Raw genomic sequence first — 17,426 nt, 5'->3', positions numbered from 1 at the left:
TAGCAGTTGTTGACTTCCAAGGCTCTGTGAGTCCCTTACAAATGACAGTTTCTTACTCACAAAGGATGCCTCACCTGACAAGGTAATGTCAGGAGACAAAAAGACACCATTTGAGTTTGAATTGAGAACAGGGGTCTCTTTGGAATGAAGCCACACACATAGAGCAAGCATGACATTTCTATTTTCTTGGGAATTCAGACTGTCCCATGGTTTCTGTGTTTGTGACATTTGGTACTTCACATGTTTTTCCACATGGAAATACTTTTCCAAGGATGAAACCTGGAGTATTTCACTAAGTTATTAGGACTATAATTTTATCTACCCACTTCATAAATATTTATTGAGCATTTGCTATGTGCCAGTCAGGGCTCTAAATGTTAGAGATACAGCAGTAAACAAAACTGACAGAAAGGCCTTGTCCTCAAGGAGCTTACATTCTTGTTAGAGGAAGCAGATATAAACAAGACAATTAAGTAAAAATACATAGTGTGTTCCATAGGGATAAATGCTTAGGAGAAAAACAAAGCAGGAAAAGGGAAAAGCAGTAAACGTGAGGTGACAGTGGCTTAGGACAGAGGGAGGCAGCTGGCCAAGAGTGGCCATGTTGATAGCTAGGGGAACAGAGTTTTGCAAAGAGGTAACAGCATGTGTACAGTGTCTGAAGTAAGAGTGTGCTTAGCTCATTCAAGAGACATCAAGAGGGCCATTGCAGCTAAAATAAAGTGAGCACAAGGGCAGAGAAAGAGAAGCGGTCAGAGAAGTAATGGGGTGGAGCCCCATTGGTGTTGGGTCTTATGCATCCTTGTAAGGAACTGGCTTTTGCTTAGAGAGCAATAGGGAGTTACAGAAGGGTTTTGAACAAGAGTGACAAGATCTAACACATGTGGTTAAAGGATCCCTCTGGCTGCTGAGTTGTGTGCGAACTGTTCAGGGGCTTTGGTGGAAGCTATTGCACTACATCCACTAATAGATGCTGGTGCTTGGAGACCAGGGATGTGGCACAGGAGCACAACTGGAAACGTCCAAGGTATACGCTTCCCAAGAAGCACAGAAGTTGGAGGAATGCAAGCCTCTCAGATGCCTTCTGTGGTTCCCCTCAGCACACTGTTGGGGGGAAATCACATTATTTCAGGGTGAGCTTTATCAGAAGTACATGGGGACAATATTCACATGAGGTGGTCACATCTAGGGGCGTAGAATGAGCTCTATTTTGCCTGACCTTAGCTGAAGACACAGTCCCCTGGTAGACCCCTCTCCAGAGCAAGGACTAGAAGGCCAGGCTACCAATCTTTTGCAGTACCCTTAGAAAGAAGAGTTTTACGATGTGGTTGACAGCTCCTCTAAATGTTTCAGTTCTCATGAACGCTCTGGAACAACTGCAGTTCAGTGATTCTCACATCCTACATTAGATAACAGATATATGGATGTAGACAGATATAGACAAAAAGAGGTGCAATGAAAAATCCTTGTTTATTCATTACCGTTTATTTATTGACCAGCTACTATGTGCCAGACACTCCATTAAGCCTTTAACATAAATTATCTTATTTAATCACCTAAAACAATGCAGCATGGGAGGTATAAATAGCCCACTTTTACAGATGGAAAATTGGGACTTAGAAACAGAGATAAAACTTACTCACATCTGTACAACCATTAACTGGTGGAGTTAATATTTACACCTGGCCTGGCCTCAAAGCTTTTTCCTCTTTCCACCATCCCACACTGCCTTGAATTGGGTTATGAACATTGTTCTTTCTGTCAGTGGATTCTGGTTGACTTCCATGGAAGGTTTTTTTTGAACACAAACTTTATCTGAGTAGTCCCCAGGTTGGATTTGGCCCTTGAGGCATCGTTTGTGGACCCCTGATGTCAAGGCTGAAAGAATGGCTTTAGGATCTAGGCCAACTGCATTTAAATGTTCTACCACATAGTGGACTTGCAAACTTCAAGTTATTTAACGTCACTATGTAAAATTGGGATAATAGATTATAGGGTTGTTGTGAGAATTAAATAACTGAATATATATTTTTTTTAGAAATTCACAAATAAAAAGTATTGTGTGCCCACTCGTACTTCAAGATTCTTTAATTAAAACCAAGATTGACTTATGGCAGACACCAGTCAAGGCAAGCCAGCTGACTTTAAGATCTCCAAAGAAAGAGCATAATGTTTTGGGTGAGATCAGATAAATTCTCTGAACACACTCTTTATGTGTTCACCCAGCACATATTGACTGAGCACCTACTATGTGCTAGGCACACAGTAAGGCTGGAAGGTGCTAATGCCCTGCTGTGCTCTATGCTCATGTTTGAGCTTAGGGGAACACTTATTTTGGTTATCAATGAAAAAGAAAAGAACTTTCAAACAAAACAATTATTATAATTTAGTGCGGTAGTATTTCAAAACCAATCCACTAAGCAGTGACTCTGAGGTCTGTAAGTACAATTCACATCTGGATTTGACTCCAATCGAGTTTAGTCATTACAGTTTAACCACCAGGGTATTAATTGAAGCACTAGAAAATATCTCTGATCAGTTTCATTATCTAATGGCGTTTGGGTTTTCTAACGCATTTTAATAAGGGTTGTTGCATATGCATAGACTAGCCTGGATTTTATGTTGAACAGTTTACTTTGATTAAAAAAAAACAAAAACTAGTCACATTCTTCTTAGGTTTACAAGTACGCTTATTTTTCTTATTAACTTTTCAAAATAATGTCTGGATTTCACTTAAAGCCATTAGTATCTTTTTGTTTATTAAATTCATTGCCATAAAAATTCTCTCCTGTTTTGATTTCCATATCGGAATTGAGTTCCCTAATATTACCGAGTACAAGAGATGCATTCTTTCAAATGTTAAATAATTTCTCAAAAAGGAGTAGCTTTATGCTAGACATAAGATCTCATTTTCTTTAACCTGACTTATTTTGAGAATTAAGTGTACCATTTGCTAATTAAATTACTCAGTACTGATGCTAAAACTTTCTGTTTAAAACCTGACTTGAAAAAAATTTCATTTGAAATGTTAGTGTACATTGTTCTCTCAGAGTGTGGGTGTGCAGCTATGCCATGCTTGATACATGATCTGGATTCTGCAAGGTTTTATTTCTGTTTGAAAGCCTACTGAAAGCGTATTTTAAAATAAAAAATATTTAAGCTGCAATTATATCAGTTTATTAACTACTGACTGGGTTTGAGTCAAATTTGGGAGTGGAGAGGGGAATGAAACAAGAAATAACAGAGTCCTAACCCAGTAGAAAGGAATTGTAGAAAGACCACTTTTCTCAAAGTTGGCGCTTGTTCAAGCTACATATGGTCACATAATCTTTTAAAAAGCACAATTCAAGTCTCAATTTAATTATGTAATAGCGTAAATGGAATTACACTGCTGATGAAGTTTAGTGCTTCAGCTCAAGCACACACCCACTGGGCTGACAGAGTGACTGTGACTCAGCTCACTCGGCCATCAAAGCAGCCCAGGATGCCTCCCCTGCTCACCTTCCTTGAACTAAATCACAATGGCTGGTTTGGATGGTCTCCTCCATATTGATGGATCATCAGTGCAAGGTTAGTAACTGTTTTACAGGAATACATTATGTCCTCTGTCTCTCTTCTTCACATTGTTTTGGGTAACAGGGATCAGCTCATGGAAATACTTTGGATCTTGTAGAAGAGATCCAGGGTGGATGGAGACTGGGTAACCTTCCTAACATTCAAGTTTTCCTGAGTGCTGTAATTTTCTCAAATCTATCTTGCAGCTTCCACGTGGCTAATCATCTGCAGGAACCCAAAGGACCTTTAGATCAGGCCTCCTTCCTTTTATAGATGAAGCAACTAAAAATAAAGATGAATACCTTTGACCTGGGAAGCTAGGAAAAGGGAGCCGGAGCCTGGCTCTTTTGATTCCAGTCCCCATCATTGGATCAATAGCACCTGCCACTGTGCAGATGGTCAAGCTGGACCCCCCACTTCTAGGGCACAGTCAGCACATGCTTCCATCATGGCACATGCCACAGTAGACTTGGAATTCTTCAAGGAATTGTATTTTATTCCCTCTATACTCTCAACACCTAGAACGGGGCCTATCACCCATTTATAAATGAAACTATAATGTGAGAACAGTTTCTATACACGGACATCGAGGATCTTGAAGATTTATGAATATTAACTCAGAGAGACTTGTTTCTCAGATGAGAAAATAGAGATTCAACAGAATTAGGTTATTTGTCCAGGATCTCATCACCAATAAGTGGCAAAAGGGGATGTGGATCCAAGTTTGTTTCCAAAACCCAACCTCTCTGTATCACATCCAGAAATAATGTAATGCAAGGTGGAGAGAATGGTAAGCTCTTGCAGGAATCATATTTGAGATTTGGAGAAGGGGTCAACACTGGTCAGGAAAATGCCTTGGCACAGCCACCTTTCGAGGATCTTAAATAACAGCTGAGCCCAAGAGCTTTCTCCCCTGCTGATTTTCCCATGGGAGTTGGCCCACGGCCCTACCTTTCTGCTATTAGACCTGAAAGCCACAAGAGATTAGTCTCAGGAATTTCAGCAAAGGAAGAGAACATGGTGGCTTGGATAAGCAGAGAGCTTGCCAAAGTACTTTCAATAAGCTCCAAAGAGCTGTGCTAATGCAGGGCAGGCCACAGCTCATGAGCCACTTAGCAAATTGAGCTTCAGTCTTTCAGTGCTGGGGAAAGCCAGCCATGGGCTTCTGTGGAGAGCTCCCTGCCAGAAAGCCACTTGTTGGTTGCAGTGACGCCCCCTACTTCCCAGCCTATCTTATTCTCTCTTCTCAAAATCACAGACTGCCCCTGAAAGTCGTGAAGCCAATGTTTGATCATTCAGGCCCATTCTTGCTAAGTAGGTACTTATCAATCATTAGCCACAACACCAACATAACATTGCCTATGAAGAAACTAGATTTGTGGTGATATTTCTGGCGTTTGAGACTGACATCCTAAGACAGATGTTTTCTCGCACTTGATAATTTGCTCCTATCAGACCTAAAACTTCTGGTCCAAATGAACCAGGGTAACATACAGAGTAACTCTTTTTGTGTTTCATACTCTGCAACCTTGATTTTTTTTTTTTAACCCCTAGGATTGTATTCACTTTCTGACTCTTGCAAAAAATAATTCTCCTAGGAATTAAAGATCTTCTCTTTTTTATTTTAAATAAGATAATAAGAGGTAATAACTCACCATGCTTCCCTTTTTGCTTGGATTGCCAGGAAGCTCAGAGCCAAAATTTGTTTTGAATTGCAAACATTTTCCCTTGGATTAGCTCAAACCACCATAATCATTACCCATCACCCTTGTATGTCTCAACTTTGGGGTTTTTTAATGTTCTTTTACTGTTTCCGTCCTTTTGGGCAGGGGTGGGGCAGAGGTGGGGGTAAGTTACCTTCATTCCTTTTTTGAAAGGCAGAGGGGTATAAATAATTGAATCATTCTTAACCCCAATACACACTGCAGATAAATGTAGCCTTTCAAAAATGATCCTTCTCTTCACTCTGCCACTCTCAAATTCCCACCGGCGCATCCTTCATCTGTGCAGAGAAGCTCTGGCTGTTTCTGTATCTTCCATTTGGCCTGCAGCCTAGACCGCAGACACAGAAGCTGAGTTAGGGCCCCCTCCCTAAGTGCTCAGGAGGATCAATGTTATTGCCACTGGCAGCTCCCCGGCCCCTCCTGAAGCCTCCTACCAACAGGTTACAGGATCAAGATATTTTGATGGTTGTTATCACTTATTACGGTTGACATATAACCATCTGAGAATAGCATCTATTTTAATGTCTGAATTATTTTTTCTAAAATTAATGGGCCACATCCTAAAACTCTCCCTGTTACAAAAGACAATTTGATTAATCACAAATAAAGCCCCTCTGAGCATAGACGAATAAGGTTTGAGCCACTTCAAGTTATTTTTCCTGTCTGATAAAACTATTATCACGTTTACAGCTTTTACAATACCGAACCACATTCCTTTGATCATCTTATAAAATTAATTGATCTTGCTTATCTATTGTTCTATTTTAAATCATTTAATTGAGGATATTAAGAGAAGTAATGGTAACGACGAAAGCATTTATTAGGCACTGATGTTTAAACTTGCAATGTGATTTCCATAATCTAAATTTCTCTATCACCAAATTCTGTTCTTGTGGGAATTTACATATAGAGCACCTCCAGCCACAAATAATTTGCTATTGCTTAATGTCCTGAAGGACAGCCATACACTGTGGCAAATCACCGCAGCTATACTTAATTTTAATTATTCTTTTAAATCAGATAGATACCCTGCAGTGAAATTCTTATAATTAAATAGAAATTAAAAGTTTCTAAAAGCCTTAACTTCAAATTTAAATGCAAATGAATGCACCAGAATCAAAAAGATCCCCCCCCCCAACCTCCACTCCAAAATTACAAGGGATTGTCTAAAACCTTAGACCAATCATGAAACTTTATTTTGGCGCCAAAGAAATCCTTGGGGCCTAAATGTATTCCATTTTGCAACATCTGGCCAATGCCACCTGCTAGATAACTCTGGAAGACCCTGTTTTTCCAAGTGACAGGTGTTCAAGAGAATTATTTTGTTTTGGGTTCCCCTAGAAGTAGGCACCAAGATGAGGATTCACGTGCAGATTGTAGGGAAGTGGCCCCAGAAAACAGGATGGTAAATGGAGGAGTAAAACAGGGAAAGGAAAGGAGCCAATGAAGAGAGTGTTATCAAGCAAATCAAACTGGGGCTCAACACTGTTGGGGAACACTGGGAGCAAGTATAGAATGCACACACTTCTTGGAACTGTCCTGTCCAAGAGGGGAGGGAGCTGGGGTATTTGTCCACCAACTTTCATCATTCATGAATGTGGGCTGCTTCCAAAGAGCATCATTTCCCTGCATGTGAGCCCAGTCAGTGCTGCAGCCTGAGAAAGACCCCAGGCAAAGGGATGCAGGAGCTTAGACTTCCTGAAGGCCCTGAAGTAACAGGGTCTGAGGGGCACCAACATAGTCTGCTACAAAAATCTAGCCTAGATGTTCCAAACTAGCAGCTCACTGCCTGAATGCAGCATGTAGGTGTGTTTTATTTAACTCACACAAAGTTTACTTTTAAAAAAATTGGAAAGTTTTGCCTAAGAATTGGGATTTCTGCATCCTCTTGAGAAACTTGACCTAACCAATCTGAGGTAGGAATGGAGTCTTTAAATCAAACCAACTAGCAAATATTTGGTAAGGTGTGTGTGCCAAGTATTTTATTTACCTTGTAGTAGGTACAAAAGACCCTAAGATTAGGTCCTTTTCTTCCAGAAATTGACAGACCCTCTGTGGCAACAAAACTGTATCAAGGTTTCACCTGCAGCTCAGAGGGAGGACCGGATCCCAGAGTTCTAGATAACTGTACGAAGCTTCATTCTCCAGCTGCTCCCAGGACAAATCTGCCCTCCACGTCTACCCACAGTCCTGCCCTGTGATGGCAGCAAGCACTTATAGAGCACTATGGTGTTCCATGAACTCTTTTTTGTGTAGTGCATGCATTTAGATTCATCAAATTTTCACAATAACCTACAGGGTAGGAACAGTCTTTCACATAAGGAAATTGATGCTCAGCAAAGGTAAGTAACCTGTCCAAGGTAACACAGTAAGAGGCAATGTGGGATTTGAATGCAGACAGTCTGATTCCAGGGTTTCAGCCTCTAATGCTTAGAAAGCAGGTTTTCCAAATGCCTGTCAGGTTCAGTGCCAATGCCAACTCCTCTCTCTTGTCCCTATTGTCCTCCCCGCTCATGCAATTCTGGCAATTCAGAATCTAGCTTTCTTGCTCCTTGAAGCCTCTTCCTAAAACTCTGACCCACTCCAGTCTCAAAGTTCTGGTGAATTCTGCAACACATTTGAACTCTGCAACCTGACACTGAGTCCCACATGGTGGATCATCTGTCACTGACAGTGGTTACAGTGTTGAGAGTGGGGGAAAAAACATGACAGGTACAACCACAGCTGGCAAGGTCAAATTCTCATCCCAAAATAATAAAAATGGCATTAAACATGTTTTAAAAAATACATTCAAATCAAAATTTTAGAAGGCGTCTGTTTCTGAAACAAATCAGCTTCTTTGCCATTACAAAAACTCTCTGGAAGTTAATATTGGCTGTGACCTCGAGATGCTCTGAGGAATGTTTGCCCTCTGATTTTTGTGTCACAGATCCTTATGAAAGTTTTCAAGCTTGCTCTTACTGATGTGAACATTTAACGTCACACATACCTGAAATCATGCTGGTTTTCTTTATCCTCAAAAAAAAATGATCAAAGTCCTTAAGGATACATTTTTCTACACTGTTGTAGACCCAAAACTCACATGGACAGAACTTAACAGACCTCTTCTCCTTACATGACACCCTAGATCTCCCAGCAGAAAGCTTGAAAGTCTTCAGGGGCGGGTGGGTCGTAAGAGTAAGTAAAATGAGTCAATTAAGGACTGGAGCAAATTGGGGCACACATGCCTCGTCTCATGGGGACATCAGCTTCTCAGCTCCAGTCAACTGTTGCCCTACAGGAAAATGGATGCCTTTCAATTATTGAGGGAAAGCCAGAAATTCATATTTTATAAAATCTCCCAGTTTTTAAATGTTGGTAAAGAATTTAATTATATTTTAAATGTCCAAATTAACACGTGTGAGCTGCAAAAACCCAGCTGAGGGCCACCAGATTGTGGAGTGTGATCAGAAGGGTCAGGATAATCATTTCATTGTTGTGTTGCTTAAGAGCATGAGCTTGTCCTGTATGAATGATGGCAGTTTAAAGTTTTGGAAACGACACTTAAAACCAAGGCTGTAATTGCAGGGAGATTATACTTTTTATCGAGGTGTTCATAATCAGTTCTTGTGCATTACATCTTTTCCCTTTCCAATGTTGTAAGCACCCAATGGCATCTTGTGCCTGTCCATTGGGTGACAAAAATCTATAGGCATCTACTCTGTACCAGCCACTGCTCTAGACACTGGAGAAATGACAATTAACAAAAAGGCTGAAATTCTCTGCCTTCATGGAACTCACCTCTTAATTGGGAAGGTGACATCCACCACACTTGGGATACAAAGATTCAAGGGTAAGTACTGAATACAGACACATGGAAAGAACTGATGTCCTTTGGTCCTAAGCTCAATGTGGCCCGGCTCTGCCAGTTGCACAGCACGCTGTTCTTTTGTGCATTAAAATCGATGCCCTCGTAGTCATCTTTAGAACTGCATTTTCGCCTACATGTAGTTATAACCCAAGCTAGATTGAATATAAACTCCAGCACTTTTCTTGCTTCATCCCTGCCAGCTTTGATTGTTTCAGCGAAAACCATTTAGCAGACAAAATATCTCCCTTCCAAGAGTGATCATCTCTTAACCTGTCCTCTCAGGCTGAAGTCACTGGGAGATACTGAAGGGCCGTGCATGTTATTTGACAAGTGTCACATCTGTTACAAAAGCGGAGATGCAACCTTACAGCATTGCATGGTGCCATTTTGAACCCAGCGTGCTGACAAGGTGCCATTAGAGGGTAACAGAAAACCTGATAGCTCAGAGCTGAAACACAAGATACAAAGTGGTTATTTGCTGTGATTATGATCATAACCCTAACATCAGACTCAAACACTCATTTTGCTCCAGACATGTGCATAGGCGGCACAGGAGTTTCTGTGCTGCTCTGTGGCTGAGAGAACTAAGACATTTCAACAACATATAGCATTTCAGAGTGAGCCTTCCCCTCACACCAGCGCCCATCCTTGCAGAAATAACACAAACTCATGGACACATACAATAGATCAGGGACAGGAAGCCAAGGAGCAGTGTCCTTACTAAAAGGAATTCAATAAAGTGTTGGTAAAAGCAAGGCTTCCTTTCTCACATAGGTAAGTGGATATGGTGCTGGAGTAGAATTAAAATTCTGGATTTCAGTTTCAGCTCAAACTAAGCTGCATTAACAGAAGGTAGTTTTATTAGTTGCGCCACGTTGGTTTCTTCCTGAGTTGCCACAGGGCTGCCCATGTGTTATTCTGTCTGCAGAATACTGCGGGAGCCCTTGCCGTGAGAAGAAGCTTAGCAAACATCTCCGCGGAGAGGCTCATTTTACCGATGAGTGGACAGAGGCCCAGGAAAGCTAAGAGCTTTCCTCAAAGCCACACATCAAGCATCTCCTCGGTGCCAGGCAGTGCCCTAAGTAGTGGAACTCACAGATGACTGAGTCCAGGATCTAGGGAGGAAGCATGGCTACTACATGGATCAGAGCAATGGGTAAGATGCTAGGGAAGCCACGGCTGAGTGACACCAACTCTAGGACTCTGATCACAGGTCCAGTCCTCCCTGCCTGCACCAGAATCCCATTCTCCTTTTAAAATAATGACTTACTGTTACTTGAAGAGCCTTTAGATTCACTAATCTCTCTAACATGGACACTGGAGAAAATACAGAGTGTGTATAGGTTCTTGGGATTTAGGGCATAGCAGTCAGGAGTTTATTGATTGTGAGTGACAGAAAACACAACTCTAACTGCTTAGCAAAAATAGTTATTTTAAAATGTATTCTTATAAACAAAAAAAATTAAGATATCTGCCTTCAGGCATGGCTTGATCCAAGGGCTTTAACATCATCATCAGGACTCGGTTTCTCACCACCTCTGGATTCTGCTTCACTATGTTGGCTTTATTCTCAGACAGACTTTCTCTGTAGTCACCCCTGGTAGCTCTAGACTCACTCTGCCTAGCTCCATGTGCCACAGAAATAGAGTGCTTCTCTTCCTCATGAGTGTAAACAAAATCCCTATGCTTGACTCTCATTGGCCCAAATTGAGTCACGTGTTTATCTCTGAACCAATCATTGTGGCCAGAAGGATATGATTATCTGATTGGCCCAATCAAAATGCAGGTGGGAATGGAGCCAACACCACCCAAACTACTTTGACTTTGATATGAGAGTTAGTTAACCCTGAAGGAAAATTGAGAGGATTGTCAGATGGGTGATTAAATGAAAGAAACAAAAACTAACCACCAAACTACGCTAGACCTTGGAGAGAAAGCTGAGAGTGTGGGGAACCCCAAGATTGGTGGTAGAACTGGAGAAAGGTGGAGAGGAAGTTTCCAAAACTTCTTGTGGTTCATTCAGGGAAACGTGTGCAATTTTAGTTCCAAAGAATTAACCAGATTTAGCAATTTCCTGAATGTGTATTCTGAAAAACGATGCCAGCCAAACACCAGGCACTTTCAAATTCGCTTCCTATTGCTAGCACGCTGACAAATTGCCAATATACATGCAGCGGGCGTTGTTAAGCCCCTCACATATTTATGCTGACTTCACGGTAGCAATAGATTCCACGGCGGAGACACTCTTGCATATTTATTGGAAAGGTGCTCCGCATGGCATGCTAGGTGTTGGCTTACTGCCTCTCCGTCTCTATTTCCAGGAGTCGTAAGTACTGATTTGAATAAAATCATAATTGCAACAGAAGCCTTTGTGACTTAACTAGAAGTAATACACTCTACAGTATTCAACGTACCATTTGATGTCATTCTAGACTGTTCTGAAGTAGACTCCAGGTGACTGATAATGTTCTAGATTGCTTTACTTTCTCCCCTTGCTGATGCCAGATGGAATGACACAGATTAAGAGGTCGGGAGTGATCAGTGTTTACAGCTGAACAGAGAGTAGGGTGGGAACACACACTACATCAGGCCCAGGTTTGCTTGTAGAATTATAGCCCTTTTGCAGCCATTTCTTTCATATACGCAGGGAGAAGACTGGGGTGTCCCTTATCCTCAGTTCCTCCTATTGTAGAGAAAAGAGGTGGAGGAGTGGCAGTAGGAGAAAAACCAGAGTCCAACTGTGTGAGAGCATGTTTCAGTTTCACTGTTTCCCACAAGGCTTGAAATCAACAGCATTTGGGCATGAGTCACCCTGCCATCAGTCCCCAGCGCTGGGTCTTCTGATGGATTTATTCTCCCCCTAACAAAGGCACACTCTGTTCTCTGGTTCTAAAGATGATGGGCCGTTCGTGGGACAGGAGTCTGGGCATGTATCCCCAGGCTTGGAAAATCTGTTTTCCCTGACTGTGGGCCCCTCATGACCAACCACATGGGTCTGTGAGAAGTCTGGAGCTTGAGTGTGAGAGTGACTGGGTGAGGAAGGGACAGAACCCATGATTCTGGTTCCTCCCCAGGAGTGGCCAAGGAAAGGGAGATGGGGACCCTTCAGTGCTCCCCATGTACAGGCATGGATCGCAGGGAACAGGACACAGACCAGGAGTGACAAACAGAAAAAGAAAAAAGAAAAGAGGTTGTTTACCAATGAGACAGCAGGGGCATGATCATGTACAACATTTTCTAGATAGTCAAATCTACCCCAAAAACAAAAGTTAGTTATCTAGATGGACTTATTCACCACTTACATGTATAAACTTCCCAGGGGTACAATTGAAGAAGAAATGCCTCTTCTAAACTTGTGAATTTCCCGGGCATTTTTGTCCTTCTCTTTTGCCAGTGAACCGGGGTGTTCTGAATGCAGGTCTGAGTGCCGCTTGGATCTGCACCTCCTCTCCCACCTCTCCCTGATACCGGCTTCACATCCTGAAGTTTAAACAAGAAGACAGCATTACACGCACTCTGGCAGCTTCATAGAGGGGCTTTTGGACCTGGCCTTCAATAAGAGAAACAAGTAGATATTCCTTCAACCAGTTGTCTGGGAAGACACCCTCTACCCTGGAGGAGGAGCTATTTAGATTCAGATGTCCTCAAAGAGCTCTTGTCTCGTCTAGAGGATGACAGATGTGTAAACTATGAGAACAATTCACTAAGGTACTAATAATAGTGCTATTGTTCAGAAGAGGACAGTGACAGTGGGGTCCCCAGAGAGAGAGAGATAGGCCCGAGTTGGGAGGAAGGAAGTGGTGGCAGAAAAGGTATGCACTGGTCCTTGGGACACTTGACAAATGAGGATGGCACAGGCTCACACAGCATTTCCGTCTGCCAGGAGCTGGTCCACGTGCTAGAGAAGGAATCTCGTGGGAGGTAATTGAATCATGGGGGGGGTGGGGGGCGGGTCTTTCCCATGCTATTCTCTTGATGGTGAATAAGTCTCATGAGATCTGATGGTTCTATAAATGGGAGTTTCCCTGCATAAAGTTCTCTTCTCTTGTCTGCTGCCATGTGAGACGTGCCTTTCACCTTCTGCCATGATTGTGAGGCCTCCCCAGCCATGTGGAACTGTGAGTCCATTCAACCTCTTTCTTTTGTAAATTGCCCAGTCTTGAGTATGTCTTTATGAGCAATGTGAAATGGACAAATACAACATCCATGACATCCTTTCATCTTTACAAGTCAGTGAGGCATGCACAGCTATTGTCCTAGATGAGGAAACTGAGGCACAGAGACAAGGCCAGGATAAGGGTACAGCCCTAGAGTGAGTGCCTCCTTATATTCTGCACCCTTGGCGTATTCCCACACTCGAGTCCTAGCCAGCACTGAGAGGTCAAGTAACTTGCTGAAGGTCACACAGCTAGTAAGTGGCAGAGCTGGGATCTGGAGCAAGGCACTCTGGCTCCAGAGTCAGAACACATAACCAATCCCTCCTGCTAATTCACAAATGCTTATGTAGCTCCCACTGGGAACTGGGCCCTGCTGGAAGCTCTGGGTAGAATGGTGGGAAACAGATGCTGCCCCTGCCTATAGTAGAGAGGTTTACAAAATAAGCAAATGTAACATTACAGCTGTGATAAACACTGCAAAGGCAAAGTTCATGGTGCTATGAGGATAATAGGCTCTGATCAGTCCAGATGAGGGCAGGGGTCAGAAGAGCAAGGACAGCTTCCCTGATTGATCACTGGGCAGAGATCAGAAGCCTGAGTAGGAGTTCATTAGATGAAGAAAGGAATAGAGTGTTGTAAGTGAAGGGAATAGCATGTGCAAAGTCCCCATGGCAGGAGGGAGCATGGCCCCTCCTGTGGCTACAGAGGAGGAATGAATGAGTGGACACATGAAGAGGTGGAGCCAGGCACAATCTTGAAGATTTTAGCAAAGAGTTTGGTGTTTATCCTGAGGGCAGTAGGGATGGGCTGGGAGGAGCTCCAGTAAAACAAACAAATTAACTAACAGATGCAGAATCCGTGTGTTTGGGAGTCTGTAATTTGTCAAGGCTGGGACGGAGTGGGTTCCTAAAGTGAGGCCAGAAGGGTGGAGATTTTGGAGAGTCAGGGATTCTCTGCTTGGCAGGCTTGGGTAACTCCCAGGTAAGGTGAAACAGGGAAGAATTTGGGCGGCTTTGCAACAGAGTGAAGAAGAACGGAAAGAGAAGAACTGGAATCAGGGAGATGGGTGAGGAAGTTGTTGCAAGGTGAAAGAGTTGTCAAAAAGCTAAGGGTGGGGCACAAAATAAAGAGACATAAAGGGGGCACAACAGCTGAGACACGGCCACTAGCTGGAGGTGGAGGATGAGGATGGCAATAACAACAGCTCTCCAACACTTTTTCAGTTTAGCCATTCTGGTGGGTGTTCGTGCAATCTCATTGTGGTTTTAATTTGTATTTCGCTGATGAATAATAGTATCAAGCACCTTTCCATATTCTTACTGGGCATTCATATGTCTTCTATGAAGTTCCAGCTCAAATCTTTTGGCTATTTTTTTGTATTATTTTGCCCATTAAAAAAATAGGGTTGTTTGTATTTTTATTATTGATTTACAGGTGTTCTTTATATATTGTGGATATAAATGTACACTTTGTAAATATTTTCTCCCCATCTCTGTTTAGCTTTTTAATTTTCACAACAGTTTCTTTCAATGAGAAGATTTTTTAATCTTGATGAAGTTCATTTTATCAATATATTCTCTTTTCTTATTAGTTCTTTTTGTCTCCTGTCTCACAAATCTTGACCTCCCCCAAGATAATAAAAATATTATCTTCTTTCTGGCTTCTTGAAGAAGGTGTATGGTTTATTTTTGTATTGTTGATACAGTCCCTGTTGACATTCTGGGGTGCCAGAACGTAAGTGATTGGAAAGATTTGGGCATTTATTTCTCTTTTTGATGCCAGCTCTTGTCCTGCCTCCATCCACCACATAGTCAAGGACCTGATTAACACTTGCTTTCTAATTGCTGACACTAGTGATCTATTCAGTGATCAGGTAAGGACATTGCTCAACCTTCCAGGCTTCCAGAAGGAAGAAGTAGACATCCTGCCTCCCAGAGAGAAAGCGTGCGTGCATTTTTGGTTTGCGTTTAATCACTTATGGCACAGAGTCTGGTGCTGGTAAAATCTTACTTGCATTATCTTTATAAAATATTTAGTCTTTTAATTATGTGAACTGCCAAGATTCTGGTGCATGCTTTAGTCATTTCCCAATTGAGCCTTCAGTACAATCTCTCAAACGGTCTCTTCCGAGCATCTATCACAAGCTTACAATCTCTCCAAACCCATGAATCATATTTAAATGCTTTCCATATCCCATAATTCTCCTTTTACTGCTCTATTCAGTTAATTACACTTGCTCCCTATTCATCTGAGACATACAGTTTAAGGCTGGGATTTGGAGAGAAGAAAAAAAGTCAGAAACAAACTTCATAATGAAAGTTCCTTCACATTTGTGAGGTTTAATCCAGGTTTGTGTTCCAGCTTGCACTTTGAATTCTTTCCCTAACTACCTCTAAGTAATTCCATCTGACTCTGGGTTGGTTCCTATCTCTAAACCCACTGGTAGGAATCCCTTTGTATAAGGATCACCTTCAGGATTTTGTTGAAGATGTCTTCATATTTAATATGTTTCTAACACATCACCATCATCTCACTCATTCATGTTAATGACAGCAGGCCATATCACTCAACTTTCTACAAAGAGCTGAGAATGAAAAAACCTGCACAGTACAGCCAGCTGGTGGGTAGTGATGCTATTTTTTAAAAAAAAATTAAAAATAAGCATTTGTGAATTTTGTGTGTGTGTGTGTGTGTGTGTGTGTGTGTGTAATTGGGTATAATAGCTAAAGTCATGATTATAATGCTATTAAGATAAGCCTAACACTAACAATATAGAAGCAAGAAAGATTTATCCAGTGCTGGCCATCAGAAGAGAAACCTGCTATTTCATAACAGTGAAACAAAACTTAATGCAAAAGCTTTATCAAAAACTTGATACAAAATCTAGCTGGGAAGACAAGCAAAAGAAAGAAAGCAGATATTTCTCCTGTGGTCTCTAAGGCCTGCGTGATCAGCTCTGGCTTTCCCTCCGGCCTCATCTCCCACTGCTCCTTCCTGCCCTCTGCTTTAAGCACACCAGCCTCCCCACTGTTCTTCAGACACACCATGGGTGTTGCTACCACAGGGCCTTTGCACTTGAACTTTCCTCTCCTGGGAATGCTTTTCCTGAACTTAGCTCCCCTAATTCTTTCTGCCTGGATTCCAAAAGTCACCTTCTCAATGAGATCTTCTTTGGCCCCTTATCTAAAATTTCAAAAACCACCTCTCCAAAGCATCACGAACATTCCACTTCTCCACTTTATTTTCTTGGCCTGAGCACTTGTGGCCATCAAGTATGCTATCTAATTTAATTTATTTTCTTCTTATCATTTGCCTTCTACTGAAATGAAGCTCCGTGAAAGAAGGGGGTTTTCTTTTGTTTTGCTGAGTGCCATATTTCCAGTGCTGGCATACAGCTGGTTCTCAAAAGACATGAGTTAAATGAATAAACAAGTAAAATCACAAAAATGGATAATTCTCAAAGCAGGGAAACAGTGTAGCACATACCTGTGGAAGAACTGTTAATGTTAATGTGGAAACTGAGAAACATCAAAGAAAGCAAAGTTGCTAAGACAGACTCTGATAGTTGCCAACTCATTATTCCATCATCTCTTCTTCTTTTCCATAGAACCCTGATTGAGGGGAGAGCCAATATGGCAGCCAATCAAAAACTCCATTTCCCAGCCTCCCTTGCCTATAGGAGTGGTCTCATAACTAAGTTCTAGAAATAAGAGGACATTGTTGACTAAGGTTTCTAAGAAAGTGCCTTAAAAAGTTTACTGACTCAGCTGATGGGGGCCTTTGTGACCTCTCCCCTTCCTCTTGTTTCTTTCTTTCCTGAAACACAGATGTGACGGTTGGTGCAGCAAGAGTCATCTTGTGATTCTGAGGTAACCTTGAAGATAGACATGGCAGCCAGAGATGGTGAAAGAGAAGGGTGGAGGAGTCTGGGGATGCAGCATGGCCATTGCATCACCAATGGGCTACCTTCCTCAAGATTTCATTTTATGAGAGAAAAATGAACTCTTTGCTGGTCTAAGTTGTTATTTGGAGTTGCAGTACTAATAGTTGAATGCAGTTACTAACAGTTACTAACTCAAATTGTTGGACAGCATCGAGGCAACTGCTTTGCTTTCTTTGAGCACTCAGTGGTCATCCTGG

The sequence above is a fragment of the Mandrillus leucophaeus genome, unplaced genomic scaffold (genome assembly GCF_000951045.1).
Source record: "Mandrillus leucophaeus isolate KB7577 unplaced genomic scaffold, Mleu.le_1.0 Scaffold125, whole genome shotgun sequence".
NCBI lineage: Eukaryota > Metazoa > Chordata > Mammalia > Primates > Cercopithecidae > Mandrillus > Mandrillus leucophaeus.
This window is presented reverse-complemented; position numbering follows the sequence as displayed.